This window comes from Podarcis gaigeae (genome assembly GCF_964106915.1).
Source record: "Podarcis gaigeae genome assembly, chromosome: 3".
In the NCBI taxonomy this organism is placed as follows: Eukaryota; Metazoa; Chordata; class Lepidosauria; order Squamata; family Lacertidae; genus Podarcis; species Podarcis gaigeae.
The window spans coordinates 115,441,541-115,460,170 of NC_139680.1; the positions used below are offsets into that span (position 1 = coordinate 115,441,541).

An 18,630-nucleotide genomic window follows, 5' to 3' on the forward strand; every position below is an offset into this window, starting at 1 on the left:
ATCTTTGGACCTTCTGTGATCCACTACAACCCACCCCAAAAGAAGCTCAACAACTTAAGCTCCCTAAATAGATCACTGACAGTTTTTTAATACTGTGAGTAGATCGCAGTCTCTTGGGAGTTGGACATGCCTGTTTTATAGCATCTCATGTGCTCTCTGCAGAGACTGAGGAGATATCAGTGTCAAAATGAGAGAATGTTGCAGTTGTACCATCCTGTGAAGGGGTCGTTCTTGCCTGGAGCACTTGTGAGAGCTTCAGAATTGATCTTTATGCCTCAGGCAGGGAGCGCCAATCCTCTGTGGAGATTTGGATCATGTGGTTCCAGAGGGAAGGCTGTAACTGCTGTGAAGTAGCTATAAAAAGGATGCACTCGAGGGATTGGATTTTAGCAGAGTGAGAACTTCGCTGCCATTTCCCTCCAAGACCCCTTGCACCTGAGGAAGAGTCACACTGATCGAGAATTGTAGTGAAACTGGTGAGTGAAGGGAATTTGAGTAGATCTTCTCCTTATTATAACAGCAGATTTTCACCCATAATTTCATGGGCTGGTTTGGGGCTGGGCTATTTTGACTTCCTTGGGCAGAGGCAGATTTAAGGGCATGTGACTGGTTTACCTGCACTGGGCCCCAGACCAAGAGGGTGCCACAGGGGACACTGCAGCAATGATGAACAAGTGACAATGGAAAGCAAGTGGCGGGAGGTGGGGAATGAATGTTGCACAGGGTGCTGCTGAAACTATAAAGCCCAAAGTTCACTACTGCATTGGGGGTGCAGTCATGCAATTTTTGCTAATGAAACGTCAAATAGGGGCCCCTATTTCCAAGGGCAGGGAATGGAGTACAATAAAAGTACCGTATTTTTTGCTCTATAAGACTCACTTTTTCCCTCCTAAAAAGTAAGGGGAAATGTGTGTGCGTCTTATGGAGTGAATGCAGGTTGCACAGCTATCACAGAAGCCAGAACAGCTTTCACTGCGCAGCGATCCCTCTTGCTGTTCTGACTTCTGAGATTCAGAATATATTTTTTTTTCTTGTTCGGTAAATGCTATTCAAGTTAGAGCCTCATCTTTCCCCCAAAATTCATGGGGGGTGAAATTTGGGAGGCTATTTCACAACTTTTCAGGAGGAACCACCCTCATCAGATTTTTTTATTATTGTGAAATGTGAGCTCAGCCCTAGCTTAAATAGATGGGTCCCTTGCAATTTTCAGAGTGCTATAAATATTCTGTTTCAGTCATGGCATCTCTTCTTTTAGGGATCTAGAGTTCCTAGCTAAACACCGACCTTTGCCTAACCAAAGCCATGAAGACCTGTTACTATTTCCTTCTTGCCATTGCCTTAATCCTCTCAGCTGATCCAGGTAAGATATTAGTCCAGCTCCCTTTTGAGGTTAAGCAACCAAAGCTGTACACAGTATTCCAAATGTGTTTGCATGCAGCTCACTGCTGGGGATCTAACTTCCCTGTCTTGCTCATATTCTCCTAGAACTCCCTAGGCTTCTTCCACTGAAACAATTCCCTTTGTGGAGATGGCTAGTTGTTGGGCCATTGACTGCTACTTTTACACTGAAATGACTAGGCTAAACACAACTATGTATTTGTTCCAGTTGTTCCCAATGTAGATTTTCTTTCCTCCTTTCATTCACCCCTTCTTCCCTAGTGGGTGATGGTACCTTTTCATGGTATGCTTCAGGTGCCGACAGGTCTTGGGCCAGCCATGACAGGTTGAAGCACCACTGCCCCACTTAGAAATTGTGTTCTGCATGGCAATTGAATTTAGGAAAATGTTGCTTTTGGTGGCAATAGAAGCCTCCAACAGAAGCTGGATGGGGTGCAACTTGGAGGGAAGTCTCAGTGTGCTGGTCTCCCCAACTGTGACCCCCACCTTAAAATATATAATTGCCCCTTCATGACAACTAGACATGGGGAAACAACTTCCCTTGGCAACAGTGAGAGCATTTTTCACAAGCCGTCGTTCTGTACCACAGTCCTTGGGGTTCTCTATCCCTTGTTTATACTGTTTTTAGGAAAAACAGAATTTGCAATAAGGCCCAACAATCAGATGATGGAATGATGCCAAGAGGAAAAGAAAGCAACTGGATAACTAGCTAGATGCAGTTTTCAAGTTCACTAGTTGTAACGGAAAGAAAAGGATTCTTAGTAACTTCTTCTTCTTCTTCTTCTTCTTCTTCTTCTTCTTCTTCTTCTTCTTCTTCTTCTTCTTCTTCTTCTTCTTCTTCCTCCTCCTCCTCCTCCTCCTCCTCCTCCTCTTCTTTTTCTCTTTGGGAGGAACAGTCTTTGCTCAGGTAATAGGTGAGGGAAAATGTGGTGAATTGGGTGGCGTCTGCAAAGACAGCTGTGAGAAAGAACATGAAGACATTGGAGAATGCAGTACAACACGTTGCTGCATAAGGTGAGAGTTATACCACAACCAACCAACCAACCAACAAAAAAAGCAAGGTGCATTTCTTGAATGTCAAAAGGAGTGAATTAATTGGAAATGCCAAAGTGGTGGACATTTTTCCAATTTATGCCAGTGCACCATCTCCACCTGTCCCTGCAGAGATCAGATCTGGCCACAGGTCTGTCTTAATTACATCCAGGGTGGAATACTGCAACTTGCTCCAAAGGGGGCTAGCACAGAAGAGACTTTGGAAACTTGAAGCGCTGCAGAATATGGCAACAACAAAGTTTTTGGGCATCTGTGGTATGTTGATTAGTTGAGTAAGGAATTTATTGCCCGCTCTCAGACGACTGAGCACAGAAGAGAAGTCTAATACCATTGTATTGTGCCTATGCTTGAATTTTTGTTTTGCTCCCACTGCCGAATCTGGTGGGTCAAGATCTTATAAATATATTTCTCTACGTGTTTAGCAAGTAGGGCATAAGAGGACTTTTATTCATTATGTTCATAATATTTTGTTCACAATTATTTCTTTTCAGGTTCAAAAGAATATTTAAATAAATACATGAATGAATGAATTTATTATTTCAGTCACAGACGAGTTCCAGCTCACATACAAAATCAGGGAGGTCATGAAACACAATAGCGATACATTTAAATAAATATAATTTTATTATTAAAAGTTCATGAACAGAAAATAATATAGTGCAACTGATTTTCGGGGTTGGTGTGTTGTGGGACAAGCACATAGAGCGCAATGAGATTGAGTGTTTGTGGGGGAGGGAGGCTCAGTTAATTTCATTCAACACAGATAGAATAAACACATTGACAATGCACACTTCTTCAGATACACTGAAACAGAAGTTACCAGACCCATCTATATAGTGAGAAGGTGGGGAGGGGTATTACTCAGAAGGGTGGTGGGAATGGGTGATTGGCAGATAGCTGTGATGAGCTTGTTGACGACTCTTAACGACTGCAATAGGTCTTACAGGAAAAAGCAAGGGGTGAGAAGGTGAAAAATGGCTTTGTCATGTATAATGAGATAAGAATCCAATGTCTTTGTTCAGACTAGGTCTCTCCATGGTTTTAAGTTTGGTGATAAGTTGCAATTCAGCAGCTTCTCTTTCCAGTCTATTTCTATTTCTACCAAACAGTCCATTGTATACAGCCAGGCACTACGTTACAGCCGTATCTGTTCCAATTGTACAGACAGAGACTCTCACCTAAGAGATCTACAGCAAACCTTTTTAGAACTAAAATACCCAGCAGATGAAGTTAGACAACAGATCAACAGAGCCAGACTGATACCCAGAGAGAACTTGCTGCAAGACAGACCCAAAAAAGAAAATAACAGAACACCTCTAGTCATCACATGCAGCTCCCAAGTTAAAACAGTACAACGCATCATCAGAGATCTACAACCTCTCCTGGACAATGACAGTTCTCTTTCTCAAGCTCTGGGAGGAAGACCTTTCATTGCCTACAGACAGCCACCCAATCTTAAACAACTCCTAACCCACAATAATACTACAACCAGACTTAACACGGACACTGGCACCAGAGCCTGCAATAAACCCAGATGCCAACTTTGCTGCCACATACACCCGGACAACACCATTACTGGCCCCAACAACATCACACATACCATCTCGGGACAATTTAATTGCTCATCGTCTAACATTGTGTATGCCATCAAATGCCAACAGTGTCCTTCAGCTCTGTATATTGGACAAACAGGCCAGACCTTACGCCAAAGAATAAACGGACATAAATCTGACATCAGGAATCACAAGACAGAGAAACCAGTAGGAGAACACTTCAATCTCCCAGGACATTCTATACAAGATCTCAAAGTAGCTGTTTTACTACAAAGGAATTCAGAAATAGACTGGAAAGAGAAGCTGCTGAAATATGTGTGAATTTGTCAATGTGTGATATGTGTGAATTTGTCAATATTAATTTATAATCTCCAAACATTTTAGTTTTGACTCTGAATGATGGGGTCCATCTCTGCTGCCACTTGGCTTGAGGATTCATCAGCTCCTACCTGAACTCCAGCGTTATCCAGGAATTGTTGTTGTTTCTTCCACCAGCTGAAGGACCACAAAAGCAAATTTGGTGTAAAAGCTTCAAAGACCATGCATTAATAAAAAATAAAAACTATAGTGCAGATGGTCCAAAAGTTTACTGTGTCTCCTTTTATGTTTGACACTGATGGGGTGAAATTGTATGACAGTCTGTATGCAAATTCTATAAGCCACCAAAGGTCTGCTATACAATTTTTTGGACAATGGAAGCACTACACAGGCCATGAGTTGGGGAGACATATTCCCATTTGGGATGTGGATGTAGGTGCATCTCATGTCCAGATATGGAACCCACAAGACAATATCAACATCCACATGTAAGGAGGCCATGCAGTCTGCCTGTCATGCTTCTGGGATTGCTATGGGCATCTGTTTTTCATTCATTATATATACCTCCCTAAAGGGATCTATCATATTCAGGGGTTCCTCTATGACATCTTCTTCTTCTTTGGTGATCACTCATAGCCGAGTAAGATTGTCTTCCATAAACACAGTTTTAACAATAAGTCCATAAGTGACTGTCGAGGCCAATTCTGGACCCACACGTCCTTTGTAAAAAGTTATTAATAAACTTGTATCCAGACCTTGCTCCCTAAGAAGTCAATTTAAGTCTTTAAAAAGAGACTATAGGGGTGAACCATGTCCCCATTCTTGAGTAAGAAAGAAGAAGATTGAGAAATGAAAGTAATTTAAAAGCACATACAGTGGTACCTCGGGTTAAGAACTTAATTCGTTCTGGAGGTCCGTTCTTAACCTGAAACTGTTCTTAACACTTCAGCTAATGGGGCCTCCCGCTGCTGCCGCGCTACTGGAGCACGATTTCTGTTCTCATCCTAAAGCAAAGTTCTTAACCCGAGGTACTATTTCTGGGTTAGCAGAGTCTGTAACCTGAAGCGTATGCAACCTGAAGCATATGTAACCTGGGGTAACACTGTAATTTAAAAGCACATACAGTGGTACCTCGGGTTAAGAACTTAATTCATTCTGGAGGTCCGTTCTTAACCTGAAACTATTCTTAACCTGAGGTACCACTTTAGCTAATTGGGCATCCCACTGCCTCCATGCAATTTCTGTTCTCCTGAAGCAAAGTTCTCAACCCGAGGTACTATTTCTGGGTTAGCAGAGTCTGTAACCTGAAACGTCTGTAACTTGAAGCATCTGTAACCCAAGCTACCACTGTACATTGTTGCAGCAGTGCATTCCCTAATATTTTGATGTCACACTTACCAGTTCCATGCAACTTGGTTCATGAGGTTTGGACATCATCATCATCATCATCATCATCATCATCATCATTTATTTATACCCCACCCATCTGGCTGGGTTTCCCCAGTCAGTCTGGGCAGCTTCCAACAAAATATTAAAATACAATAATCTGTTAAACATTAAAAACATCCCTAAACAGGGCTGCCTTCAGATGTCTTCTAAAAGTCTGGTAGTTGTTTTTCTCTCTGACATCTGGTGGGAGGGCATTCCACAGGGCGGGTGCCACTACCGAGAAGGCCCTCTGCCTGGTTCCCTGTAACTTGGCTTCTCACAGCGAGGGAACCACCAGAGGGCCCTTGGCGCTGGACCTCAGTGTCCGGGCAGAACGATGGGGGTGGAGATGCTCCTTCAGGTAGCCATGTGACCACCACAATGTGTTACTGCTTACTTCCATTGCTTTTTCTTATTGGGATATAAAGTTCCCAGACAAACATCTACATTGCTTTTTCATAATCTCGAATTCTATATAATCTGTGCTTTCATGTCTTTGCCTTGCGACTGATCCCTTTTAAAAATAACTGGTCAGGTGAGCTATGCACAAAACCAACCTTAGAAAAGTTGGGTCCTTGGGCAAATGATTGCACTGAGACCTCTTTCTTCTTTCATCCTTCCTCCTACCCTGTCCCTTCCTGATGCCCACCAATACTACTGTGTGCTTTGAATCATGGCTGCCCACGTATATCATTGTGTACTTTGGATCAGAGCCGCTTTTAGTTAGAAGCCAAGAAAAGTGCTTGACATTTCCTCCACTTAACCATATCTCGTCAGCAACGTTTTGCATTAAAAAAACAACACATCCCCTCTCTTTTTATCTTTCCTCCTGTTGCTGAAGAGGCACCCCATTGCCTCCACCACAAGACCAGCAAGCCACTCAGACAAGGAGAGGTAATATTTTCAACTGGCTCCTATCTTCCCCCCTTCATGGATTCATAAACCAACCTGAGATCTGTTTCTCCCTCCCCTTCCTTCGTTGCAAAAGTTCGTTCTGCATTTTTAGCATTTAACATTTTAACTTTCTTCATTTTAGCATTTTGTGCCTATCTAGAAGCTCTTTGGTCCTGAACTGCTTGCTAATTCTACTTTCCTTCACTCTCTATAAATCCCTCCAGCAAGAGCAAGGAAACATTTGCCTCCTGCTTCAAATCTGTCTGTAAGAGTACCCTGGAATAATGAAATAATGCAAGATCGTTGAGTGAAGTAGGTGGAAAATTGATTAATTAACACAACAGGATCTTTCTTCTTTCTCTGGTGATCACTCGTAGCCAAGTAAGATTGTCTTCCATTTACTGTACACTTGCGGAACATGAACCACTTATAAACACCATCTCCAACTCCCCGAAATATTCCATTAATGATGTCTCTGATCAGCAATGAACAGGATCTGTGATATGTGTGGGCTTAGTCATCGACTTAACGCTGCATTGTAGGGGGTGGACTAGATGATTCTTGGGAACCCTTCCAACTCTAAGATTCTGTGTTTCTATGATCTAGCCCCAGAAGCCACACGTGAACAGATTTGAAGTAAGGTTCGCCCCACATGGCTCCAGACTTTTGCGTAGGGTTTGAAGTTGACCCTAAAGGGGACACATACCCTAACTCTCAGTTCCCACAGCTCTGAAAGGCAAGTTTTTGTAATTTACTCTCATTTTAAAGGCACTTTCCAATTGCTCACCCAATTCCTACCTGGCTGATGTCCTCTGACTCAACTTGCCTCCTTTTGTAGGGCAGGAAGAAGAAGAAAAACCCTGCCAATCTTCTTGAGAGACAAAAAACCTAACTAACTAACTAACTAACTAACTAACTAACTAACTAACAGCTCTTCAGTTATCTAACAAGGTGCCAGATCTCTGCAGCACTTACTGCCCAACACCAAAAGAGCCTTTAAGGTTTTTGCCAAGATGAATGTATGAATGGCCACACCCAGGTCAGCCAGCACATGTTCTCACAAGCAGTGGAGTCTGGGCCATTGGGGCTACCTGAATACAGCCTTCCCAATGTGAATGCCAAGCATTTTTGGAGCCCCCTCTCTCATTCTCAATGCCACACACTATTTTCTGTCCCATAAACATTCATACTTCCTTGAACTTACAGAGTTATGTACAGACATTTCCCTTCTTCCCTGACAAATCCGCTCTCTGTGACACTCAGCACATCCTAATCCAAATATATAGCCATGTCAAATACACCCCTCACATGCATGTCTGGGCAGAAAAACCATGCAACTGACATTTCAAAATCAGTAGGACTGCCTGCTTTTCAGCCTTACTGGGAAGGCTCCCACTTCGGTCTGTTGTTATGAGAGCTATCCAGTACAGCAATCAGGACTGTTTCAAGAACATCTCAAAGTTCTAGCTAAAACTCTGATCCTCTTCCCATGGTTATACTTCAATATTCTGCAGCTTCAACATCACAACATGCAACAATTGGTTGTAGTGGAGACTCGTCCATTTGGGTGCATGGGAAACTTCCATATCTGCCTGCAGACAGCCCACACATTACTGTATTCTGACTTACAACAAATCCAGAATTGGCCCTTGCTGTCAGTAGTTTCATTGTTACCTTTGTAGAACTCACCAGGGAGGAGAATGGGAACAAATGGAGAATTGGTTTATTCTGCCTATTCCACCTTTTAGATGCCTGCCATCTGTTCTACCAATCCCACCAGTCACCATTCTTCCACTAAATTTATGAACAGCTTTGGAGAGAAGTCACCATATTTTATTCTTTGTGGCTCTTGTTTTAGGGATAGAGAGTTCCCATCCAAACATCTGTCTTCATCTTCTCATGGCCATGAAGACCTGTTACCTTCTCTTTCTTGCCCTTGGCTTTTTGTTTCGTCCAGGTAAGTCATCAGTTAAGTTCTGGACTTAATCAGGTAAAGTAAAGGTAAAGGACCCTTGACAGTTAAGTCCAGTCACGAACGATTCTGGGGTTGTGGTGCTCATCTCACTTTACTGGCTGAGAAAACAGGTTTTTGCTTGCATACAGTTTTTCTGAGTCATGTGGCCAGCATGACGAACCTCTGGCGAACCACGGAAACGCCATTTACCTTCTCGCTGGAGTGGAACCTATTTATCTACTTGCACTTTGGCATGCTTTCGAACTGCTAGGTTGGCAGGAGCTGGGACCGAGCAACGGGGATTTGAACTGCCAACCTTCCTTTCGGCAAGCCCAAGGCTCAGTGGTTTATACCACAGTGCCATTCGCATCCCCTTGGACTTAACCAAGGGGCTTCCAAATGTCATTAGACAAACACATGCAGAAGCTCCCTTCCAACCTTCTTAAAGACTCTGAATGGAGGAGGTGTGGCTTGTATGGGGGAGGGCTGGCGTCAGGGGTGGCATGCACAGGCACATCCTCCTATCCAGTTCAAGCCCTGGTTGATGGTGGTGGTGGTGGTGGTGATTTCTATTCTTGTAGGGCCTACATACAGTCAGATATCTTGATGCTTTTCACTTGAATGTGTGTGCAGTAATTGAAATACTTTATTATCACTTGTACAACTTGTATACAGTGAGGTTGCACAAAAGATGGCTTCCTTGTGGGAATTAAGGTTAGAAAAGTGTTGACTAAATGAAGAGTTGAAACTGCTTTGATCTAAGGATGTCCAGCGTTCCATCTGGCCTGGTAGTTCCAATCTTGCTCCACATGATTTTTCCAGCCCTGGGGAAGTCTCTTTCCCAGCACTGCACTGTGAAATGACAATGTTGCCAATTGTAATGAAACATAGGAATGTTGGGCTCTGATTATTTGTTATTGTTTCCCCTAGTAACCTTTTTTTTTTTTTTTGTGGGGAAACAGGATCGTCTGCTAATGTGTACAAGCAAAGCCAATGTCGCCAGATAAACGGTGTGTGTGCATTTATCAAGTGCCCTGTGACCTTTAACCCTATTGGAAAGTGTTCAATATATTGGCCATGCTGCTATCTGCAATTGCCAGGACGAGAATGACAACTCCAAAGGTGAGAATGATGGCCCTGTACCAGGAATTAACTGTGTTCACTCATGCAAATGTTTACTTCTCCTTCTCCCAAAAATATTGCCTAGCTTTCCTTGAGATTTTTATTACTTTGACATTGTGATAACTGCTGTATGTGGTAGAAGTTTGTGGCTTGAACACAGGTACACAGGAGCATAGCTGTCAACTTTTTCCTTTTTTTAAGGGAAATTCCCTTCTTCCAAATAGGATTCCTTACAAGAAAAGGGGAAAGTTGACAGCTATGCACAGGAGGCTGGCTGCATTTCGCCCCTACCCCAATCCTCGCAGAATTATTCTCCTGTCATGTTGTATGATATTCATGGCTTCCACCAGGACATGCACTTAAAAAATAATAATAGCACAAAAGAATTTACAAAAAGAGGAGCTGCCACCATCACTCAATCAAGCAATATTTTTACATCACTCTAAAAAGACATATAAAGGAAAGGGGGGTCAGAGCCAACCATCCAAATCGCTTATTTGTCAGCCACTGCTGGATACAGGAAGCAAATTAAACCCATAATTCCCAGCATAATTATCACTCAATTTCTTATTTCCATTCCCTTCACAGGCACCAATGCCCATCCTACAGTGTTAGTCCTATAAGGCAGTGGTTGGTCAACACTCCCTCATGCAAGGAAGCTTTAATCTTGCCCTGGAGCCACCTGATCAACTGCTTTATTTCACAAGTCACATCCCCACAAATACCCTGTTCACATCATCAGGGTGCATTTACTGAAACTGATCTCCAAAAGCCAGACAAGATGCAACACTGGACACCACAGCTTGGACTGCAACAACAGTGGGAACATCTGATTTGCTGTATAGTAGAATGACTTTAGACTTGATGTATGTGTGGGACAGGAAGTCTGTGAGTTGGAGTAAGAGAGGTCCATTTGGACAAATAGGAAGAGTGTATCTCTGTGAGTGGGGCACAATGTGTGTATGGTCTTGTGTGTGAGAGAAATGTTTTGTTGCCTGCAAAAAATGTTTCTATTGCATTATTTTCAGATATGGGGAAAACAGATATCAGTTCAGTGGTGATGGAATCTTTCGAGGAGTTGGAGATGGTGTTTATAAGTGGTCCATGTTTCACAAACATATAGTAAGGCTGGTAGTACAATAGTTTTGTAAATAAGCATTTTGGTTTCCCTGTGAATGTCCCAGTCCTCAAACACTCTGCACTTCAGTCGGGAGAAAGTCACACTCGCAGAGCTCAGGCGATACTGTTGGAGAAGAACCTGCCCTTTAGTGAGCTCAACATTATCGTCATCATCAGCAGATGGCTGAGCTGTGAGCTCGGGCTGAAACTACTGTGTAAATACTAATAAATCTAAGTGTAATTAAACTGCCAGCTTGCCATGTCCTTGGTGTGAGAGGGAAATCATAAATCCTGACATCCCCCTACTCTTCCCCCACCTACTGTCACCTGAATGACCCATTGGGCCTGCTTGAATGGGGCACCTCCCATCAAACTGTGCAGCCATGGCGGGAGGCATTGCTGTCCCCCCAGCATGGCCACTCAGGGCAGAAGATGACCCTAGTCTATGCTATCTCAGGCCTCAAACTACTAATCCCCAGCGCTCCCAGGTAAGTGGTCATTCCAGATGAATCCTGTTATGAAAAAGTCATTGATGGGGAGAGGTTTCTCCCTCATATATCTTATGCTCATTTTTTTATATTCCTGTATCTTTATCTTAACTTGGATAAACAAAATCCTTTTTAAATCCTTTTTAAGTTTTTAAATCCTTGATTGAGAAGTTTTTCAGAAGGTACCCAAAGCAAAACACATCCTCAGAAAGCTGAGCCTTGTTGGGAAGAGGTGGGAAGAGATACAGCTGCAAGATTATTTATAATTTTTTATTAACACATTTGAGTGGGTAAACCTGTCAATTTTGGTTTCTCTCAGTTTTGCATTTTTCCAGTCTTGAGTTGTCTACATTTCCATAGCAGATTGTAATTTAAAAGAAAAGGAAAAACTGAACTGTAGACATGTATCTAATTTTGCACACATACATCCCCAATGATAATTAATTATTATTATTATTATTATTATTATTATTATTATTATTATTATTATTATTTCATATCCCACCCTTTCCAGTTCAGAAAACCAGGCTCAGGGCAGCTAACAACAAATTTAAAACACTTAATTGATGCAACAAAAAACAGCATAAAATACAGTATAAAACGTGAATAACAATAAATTCAAAATTCAAAAATCTATTTAGGGGGGAAACTCATCCAATAAACATTAGATGATCACCAGAGCCAGCTGGCTAAATTAGGCCTATTTGGGCCAGCGAGGAGCCCAGGGGAGAATTAGCTGTGGGATCCCAGAGTGGGTAATCTTCATAAAAAGGGGAGGGGGAGGGAAGGAAGGAAGGAAAATAAAAGATCAGGCTAAGTTCAAATTGAAAGCCAGGTGGAATAGCTCTGTCTTACAGGCCCTGTGGAAGGAGGTTAAATCCTGCAGGGCCCTTGGTCTCATGGGACAGAGCATTCCACCAGGTCAGAGCCATCACTGAGAAGGCCCTGGCTCTGGTGGAGGATAATCTGAATTCATTATATAATACATTTTAATGTTATTTTCATTAATATATGCATTTCTATGCACAATTTACCCCTATATATGTGCTACAGTTGGAGCATCGGGGCATTTAAATGGACCCATCTACATCTTTAAAATCTACCACCTTTAATATTTCACTTCTTAATGGACTTTGCACATTGTGCTCATTGTTTTCAGGGAATGCTGTCCAATGGTTTTTGGTGTTGTTGTTTTTTAGGAGGAGAGGGCACATTTGCAATTCAGTTCAATTCCCTGGAATCCCAGCTAGTCCAATATAAAAGACAGACCCATTGTCTCCTCTCAGTCTTCCTTTCCTTTCTTGTAGAGTTACAGCTAACATACACGTTTACCTGCTCATAGCTATGAAGTCCTGCCATCTCCTTTTGACTGCCCTTGCTTTGGTACTAATTTCTAATCCTGGTAAGTATGGCTGCCATAGGATTACAATTACAAAATTAAGGGCTCTGTGTGATATGTAGATTAAGAGAGTGCAATGCAGCGATTTACAGTGCTCACTCCCAGGTAAGAAAACAAGAAGAGCCTTTATGGATTCAGCCAAAGATCAACCTAGTCTAGTATCTGATTCTCTCAGTGGCAAACTAGCGCTGGGCAATATATCGTCCAAAACTGGCTTGAAATCCATATTGTGATACCAGTTCCATAATTTTTGATCTGGCAATATATTGTGATCATGATGTGTGTTAGGGTTGGACCAGTTTGAAGTCCATATAGAATTCTTTATCCTGATATAGGTTTCAATATTTTTAACCTGGCAATATATCGTGAATCATGGTGTGTGTGTGTGTGTGTGTGTGATGCAGAAATCACAATGTGGGGAAAACCATGTAGCTAGCCAATGCTTCTCTCGATTCCTGCAGCCCCTGTTAACTCTCCCCTGCCTTCTGCCATGAATCACAAGAGCAGGCATCGGCAAAAAATCCTGATGTGAGAAAATCCTTGAAGCTGCCCAGTGCCTCTACATAGCTCCATCTTTATTTCAGACATTGTGATATATCAATATATCACAATGTTTAGCTGGTGATATATCTGGGAGTTGAAAACTAAATATCACCCAGCCTTATGGCCAACCAGATGCCTTCTGGAATCCCAGAAACAAAACAGGAGTACAATAGCACTGTGCCCATTTGAGATACACATGAATTGGCTGTCACAGCTAGCACTTGGCCATTTTGGTGGTAACTGTAAAATTTACAGGAGCTCTATTCTTCAAATCTTTTCTGTGACATAAACTCTGTAGATAATCCTAGGAAAGTCATTATGCTTAAGACCATTCCCTCCTTGGGTGTGTGATCAGGACATGCATTCTGTGACCCCACTTCCCAGGACCCGGGTTAGGTTAACAATAATGCCTTGGGTGTTTCACCAAGCTCTTCTTAAATTCTCTTATTGGGCTAAGTGGCATCAAAACCCAATGCATGAAACACAATTCCACCAGGAAGTAAAGTCACCCAATGGTGTCACATAGGCATGAAAGAGGTTGACCAGAGGTTCCCAAAAATTCATTATCAGTCCCCAAAAAGGGCAACTAGCAAATAACTCCCATGCCTAACCATAATCAAAGCTCACATTTTCTTGGTGAGAAGGGTGTTTTAAGAACCCTTAGCCCTGCCCCCGTGATTGCAAGAATGGGTGGTCCTCAAGTCAACACAGGATAGATCAGCATCATCTGAGGACCAAAAACTGGGACCACAGGGAAGATCAGGAGTCCTGTGCAAATCCCTAGTAGAGGAAAAGCTGGAGAGGTGGATTTGTTTTGAGGCAAGGAAGAAGGGCTACCCCTATGCTATCCATATAATCAGTTATCAGTAATCAATATATTCATTATATATCCATATATGTTTGCACATAATCAGGGCTTACAGTATTTTATAATCCATTTTGAATCAAAGGGAAGCTGTGCCTTAGCTAATTGCAAACTGCTTGAAACAGCAAAGTTAGGAGCCGACCTTTCCCCCACAAACATCTGTGTACCCTGGACAAGGGGAAGATGTGAATCAGAGATTCTGGTACAAAATCCCCTCAGATACAGGCTAAATTAATCCACAGAACAGGAAGAGCAAAACTGCAAAATGTCCAAACTCCCTGTCCTGTCATAACTAGGGGAAAGGTTAGACAGAGCATCACTGGAAGCACTGGAAAGCAGAACTAGAACCCTGTGCTTGGCCAGTGCTTGACCAGGGTCAGGTAGCGTGACAAGAGCTTGCTGATTGGCTGATTCTCGCTGACAATATTGTGAGTCCCTCATGATTGTCTCATGATCTATGATTTGCTGTGATCTGCTCAGGTATAAGACCTCTGGATTTCTGTCAATCGGGGTCCCAGTTCCTTTTGGAAGAGATTCCAAACTTCGTCCTTATTGCCTGGCAATAAACTTCACCTTCTTATTCTCCATTGCTGAGTCTGCCTGATCCTTACTTTGACACCAAGCGAGTACCCACTTGCGATCCTTGCTTCAGTTTCTCTGTTGTTTGTTTTGGTTTGGGTTTTTTTCAGGAGTTGCTACCATGACAGATGGAGATGCATGTTTGAGTGTCAAAGCTGTTTGTATGTGGAAGGAATGCCTTTCTGATTTTTCAAATATTGGAAACTGTGATGAGAATTTTGTATGTTGTATTTTCAGTAAGAATGAAGGTTCTAAACAGAAATGCTCAGTATTTCAATTATTTGTTTGCCTGCATGTTAGAAGGAGTCAGTGAGCTGGTAGTGGGGGAATGAATTCTCCAAACAAAGCCTGTTGATGGAAGACCTGTGCAAGGGCTTACACTAGCACAACCAGGCTTCCCCTCTCCCCACCCACATGACCCCACAGTCCCTGAAATTTGCTTGGAGAAAACAGCACAGAACAGCACACAGGGGTAGAAGAGAGTCGAGGTTCTGTCTGGCAACCTGAAATAATTGTGCAGGTAAAAGGTAAAGGTACCCCTGCCCGTACGGGCCAGTTGTGTCCGATTCTAGGGTTGTGCGCCCATCTCACTTAAGAGGCCGGGGGCCAGCGCTGTCCAGAGACACTTCCGGGTCACATGGCCAGCGTGACGAAGCTGCTCTGGTGAGCCAGCAGTAGCGCAGCACAAGGAAACGCCGTTTACCTTCCCGCTATAAAGCGGTACCTATTTATCTACTTGCACTTAGGGGTGCTTTCGAACTGCTAGGTGGGCAGGAACTGGGACCAAAAGACGGGAGCTCACCCCGCTGCGGGGATTTGAACCGCCGACCATACGATCGGCAAGTCCTAGGCACTGAGGTTTTACCCACAGTGCCACCCGCGTCCCTAATTGTGCAGGTAGAATGATCCTAAGCAAATCTCATTGAATCCCACCTGGTTTGATTCAAGTATCCCTGCCCATGTTGTACACATACAAAGCATTTGCCCTACCTAATGCTTCAAGGCAATAAGATCTTGCTGATTTGAAATAGCCACAAAAACCTTCGCAAACTGTTTAGATACATGCAGATGATATCTTATACATTTTTGACAGTATTTTTCTTTTTCTGCTCAGCAATTCTGTCTCAATTTTTGATTTAATACTTCCAAATCCATTACTTTTATAGTCCTCTCTAAAAACATCTTGCAATTAGTAATACTGCAACTAGTCAGTTAATTTTCCTCTCAGCTTTTCAAAAATTTTAAGCTTTAATTTACCATCCACTTCTACTAACAGATCTCTGAAAGCATTCTGGGACACAATATACAAGGAGCTGAAAAAGGTTTTTAAATACAATTTTAATAAAAAAAAACCAGAGGTATTTTTGTTAGGGTTAATTGGAAAGGAAATTCAGAAAAAATATGTAAATTTGTTTATGTATGCCACAATGGCTGGAAGAATACTCCTGGCCCAGAAATGGAAGCAGCAGGAACTTCCTACATTGGAAGACTGGGAGATAAAGATGGTAGATACATGCAGATGAGTGAAGGATCAGCATATATGCCTTTGAAACCTATTGCCTGTCTATAGACAAGTGGATAAAGGAGAGGGAATGATTCAGATAATGCAGGAAACAACTGAAGAAATGGAGATGTGAAAATTGCATCACATAAGAACATGAGTGTAGCCTGCTGGATCAGGCCACTGGCTGGACTGGTCCATGATCTTATCCTTATAGTGACTAACCAATCACCTGTGGGAAACCAGGAAGCAGAACATGAGCACAGAAGCAGTCTCTCCTCTCATGGCTTCCAGCAACTGGTATTCAGAAGTATTGCTTCCGCCAGCTGTGGAGGTAGAGCAGAGCAATGGTGACTAGTAGCCATTGACAGCAAGTTCTACACCCTACAGAGATTGCAGCTAGTGGGTTGATTCTTCCTGTTTAAACTGAACATCAGCAAGGCCAGTGAAGCTCAGTGAATCTACCTTGCTATGAACTCTGGAGTTCATAATACTTGCCTCCAAAAAGAGGAAGAAGGTGATGAGAGTGTCAGCTGCCTCAATTCTCTGAGAGTGACTGTCCACCAGAAAATATTGTACAATCACTTGACACAGCAGAAAATAACATAAAATGCTATCTTCTTGCAGGCAAAGTAGCTGAGAAGCTTGTGAGACTAGGGTTTATAATAATAATAATAATAATAATAATAATAATAATAATAATAATAATAATAATAATTTTTATTTATATCCCGCCCTCCCCAGCCAAAGCCGGGCTCAGGGCAGCTAACAACAATAAAACAGTACAAAGGTACAGCACAAACAACACTCTAAAATCATTCATTATAAAATTAATTCAATTAATTGAATTATGCACTCTGTGCACTCATCAGCTTCATTGGGTAGCAGATTGGATAGAAGTCAAGAAGTCCTTTCAAAGTAAAATAAAAAAATGATTGTGACTGCACCATTGTGCACCATTCCAACCATTAATCATCATCATCATCATCATCAAACCTTTATTGGCATCACCTACAAACATAATCATTAATCTTTCATTCCTGCTCACACTGTTCACATGCCACAAGTTTGACATGCTCTCAGAGACTCTGCACACACCATTTAACCACCATGAAAACCATTCGGTGTTTCTTTCCCCAAGCAGCAAACTTCTACAAACACCATACAGAACATATTGTCTTCTTCCTCCTGGCTCATGAGCAACAAAGAAAATGCAGAACAGTCTACAGAATTCTACTGAATCAGATTCAGATCCCATTTTGTCCAGCATCCCATTCCTTCCTGAGCAATGGGAAGCTCAGAAAAAGGTCAAGAAAGCAATCACCTTTGCCCCTTGCCCTGTCCTTTCAAAGGGAGGGAAACCATGATATTTCACAGAAATGCATTTTGTGAAGAAGAAGAAAAAACTTATTTCAGCTCCTCAATGCCCATGAAAGAGAATAGTTAATCAACCTATTCTGGCATTATGCTTGTGCTCCCCATGTAGCTTTATCATACACCACTGGAAGATATTTCAGCTTAGGAGATCAAGTGTGAAGGTCAGTTCAAATGTCATTGGTAACAATCACATTATTAGTCCCTTCCCAACTGATCTTGCAGTTTCAAGCATTATTGGTGAAGCGGGGCATCACCTATTGGGCGTTTGCCAATAAAGCGAGTACCAATGTGTTAGTTAAAATATGTGAGCATGAAAGCAATTGGACAACTACAGTTGGAGAAATTGTCTCAAGTGCAGGAAGGAACCAAGGCGGAAGGTGGTAAATATGGATAATCCCAACCCTAGAGAAAATTCCTACAAGCTTTATCTACTGTTGGGGCTCTACTCCTCACTAAAGCAGTCCATGTTGAAGATACTGAACCAGATTGACTAATGTATCAGCTTCTTAGGTCTATATGGTGGCAGGCAGGCAGGGAGGCTGAATGTTTTTGTCAATTGTATCTGATGATGTCAAAACGGGGAAGTGAACCCGGTTCACCAGATTACGAGTCCACAGCTCTTAACCACTACACCATCCTGGTTCAGTGAGCCCAGCTTGATATGAACTTTGGGGCTTATAATATTGCTTTCAAAAGAAGGATGAAAGGTATGAGATTGTGAGCTGCCTGAGAACTTTTGGAGTGACTGCTCATCCAACAATATTGAAAAATCACTTGACAGGGTAGAAAGAAACATAAAATGCTGACTTTTTGCAGCCAAACTAGTTGTGAGACTAGGGATCCTATCAACTTTATTGGGAAGCAGATTGGATACAGTTCAAGAGGTCATTCAAAGTAAGAAAGAAAAAGAAAAAGTGACTGCACCATTGCGCACCATTCCAACCATTAATCTTTCATTCTTGCTCACACTGTTCCCATGCCACAAGTTTGGCATGCTAAAACCCTGTTGCTTTCAGAGACTCATCTGCACACACCATTT

General features: G+C 42.3%; 2 long non-coding RNA genes across 2 annotated transcripts; both read left to right on the top strand.

Moving 5' to 3' along the window:
- Window positions 1-391: 391 nt before the first annotated feature.
- LOC310841237 lies at window positions 392-4,588 on the top strand. The gene is made up of 4 exons (XR_014562429.1): window positions 392-476; window positions 1,256-1,360; window positions 2,295-2,412; window positions 4,389-4,588. It is a non-coding gene; the product is annotated as an uncharacterized lncRNA (long non-coding RNA).
- A 2,278-nt stretch (window positions 4,589-6,866) lies between these two features.
- On the top strand, window positions 6,867-11,085 carry LOC310841262. The gene is made up of 4 exons (XR_014562442.1): window positions 6,867-6,956; window positions 8,511-8,601; window positions 9,561-9,720; window positions 10,749-11,085. It is a non-coding gene; the product is annotated as an uncharacterized lncRNA (long non-coding RNA).
- The last annotated feature ends 7,545 nt before the right edge of the window (window positions 11,086-18,630 follow it).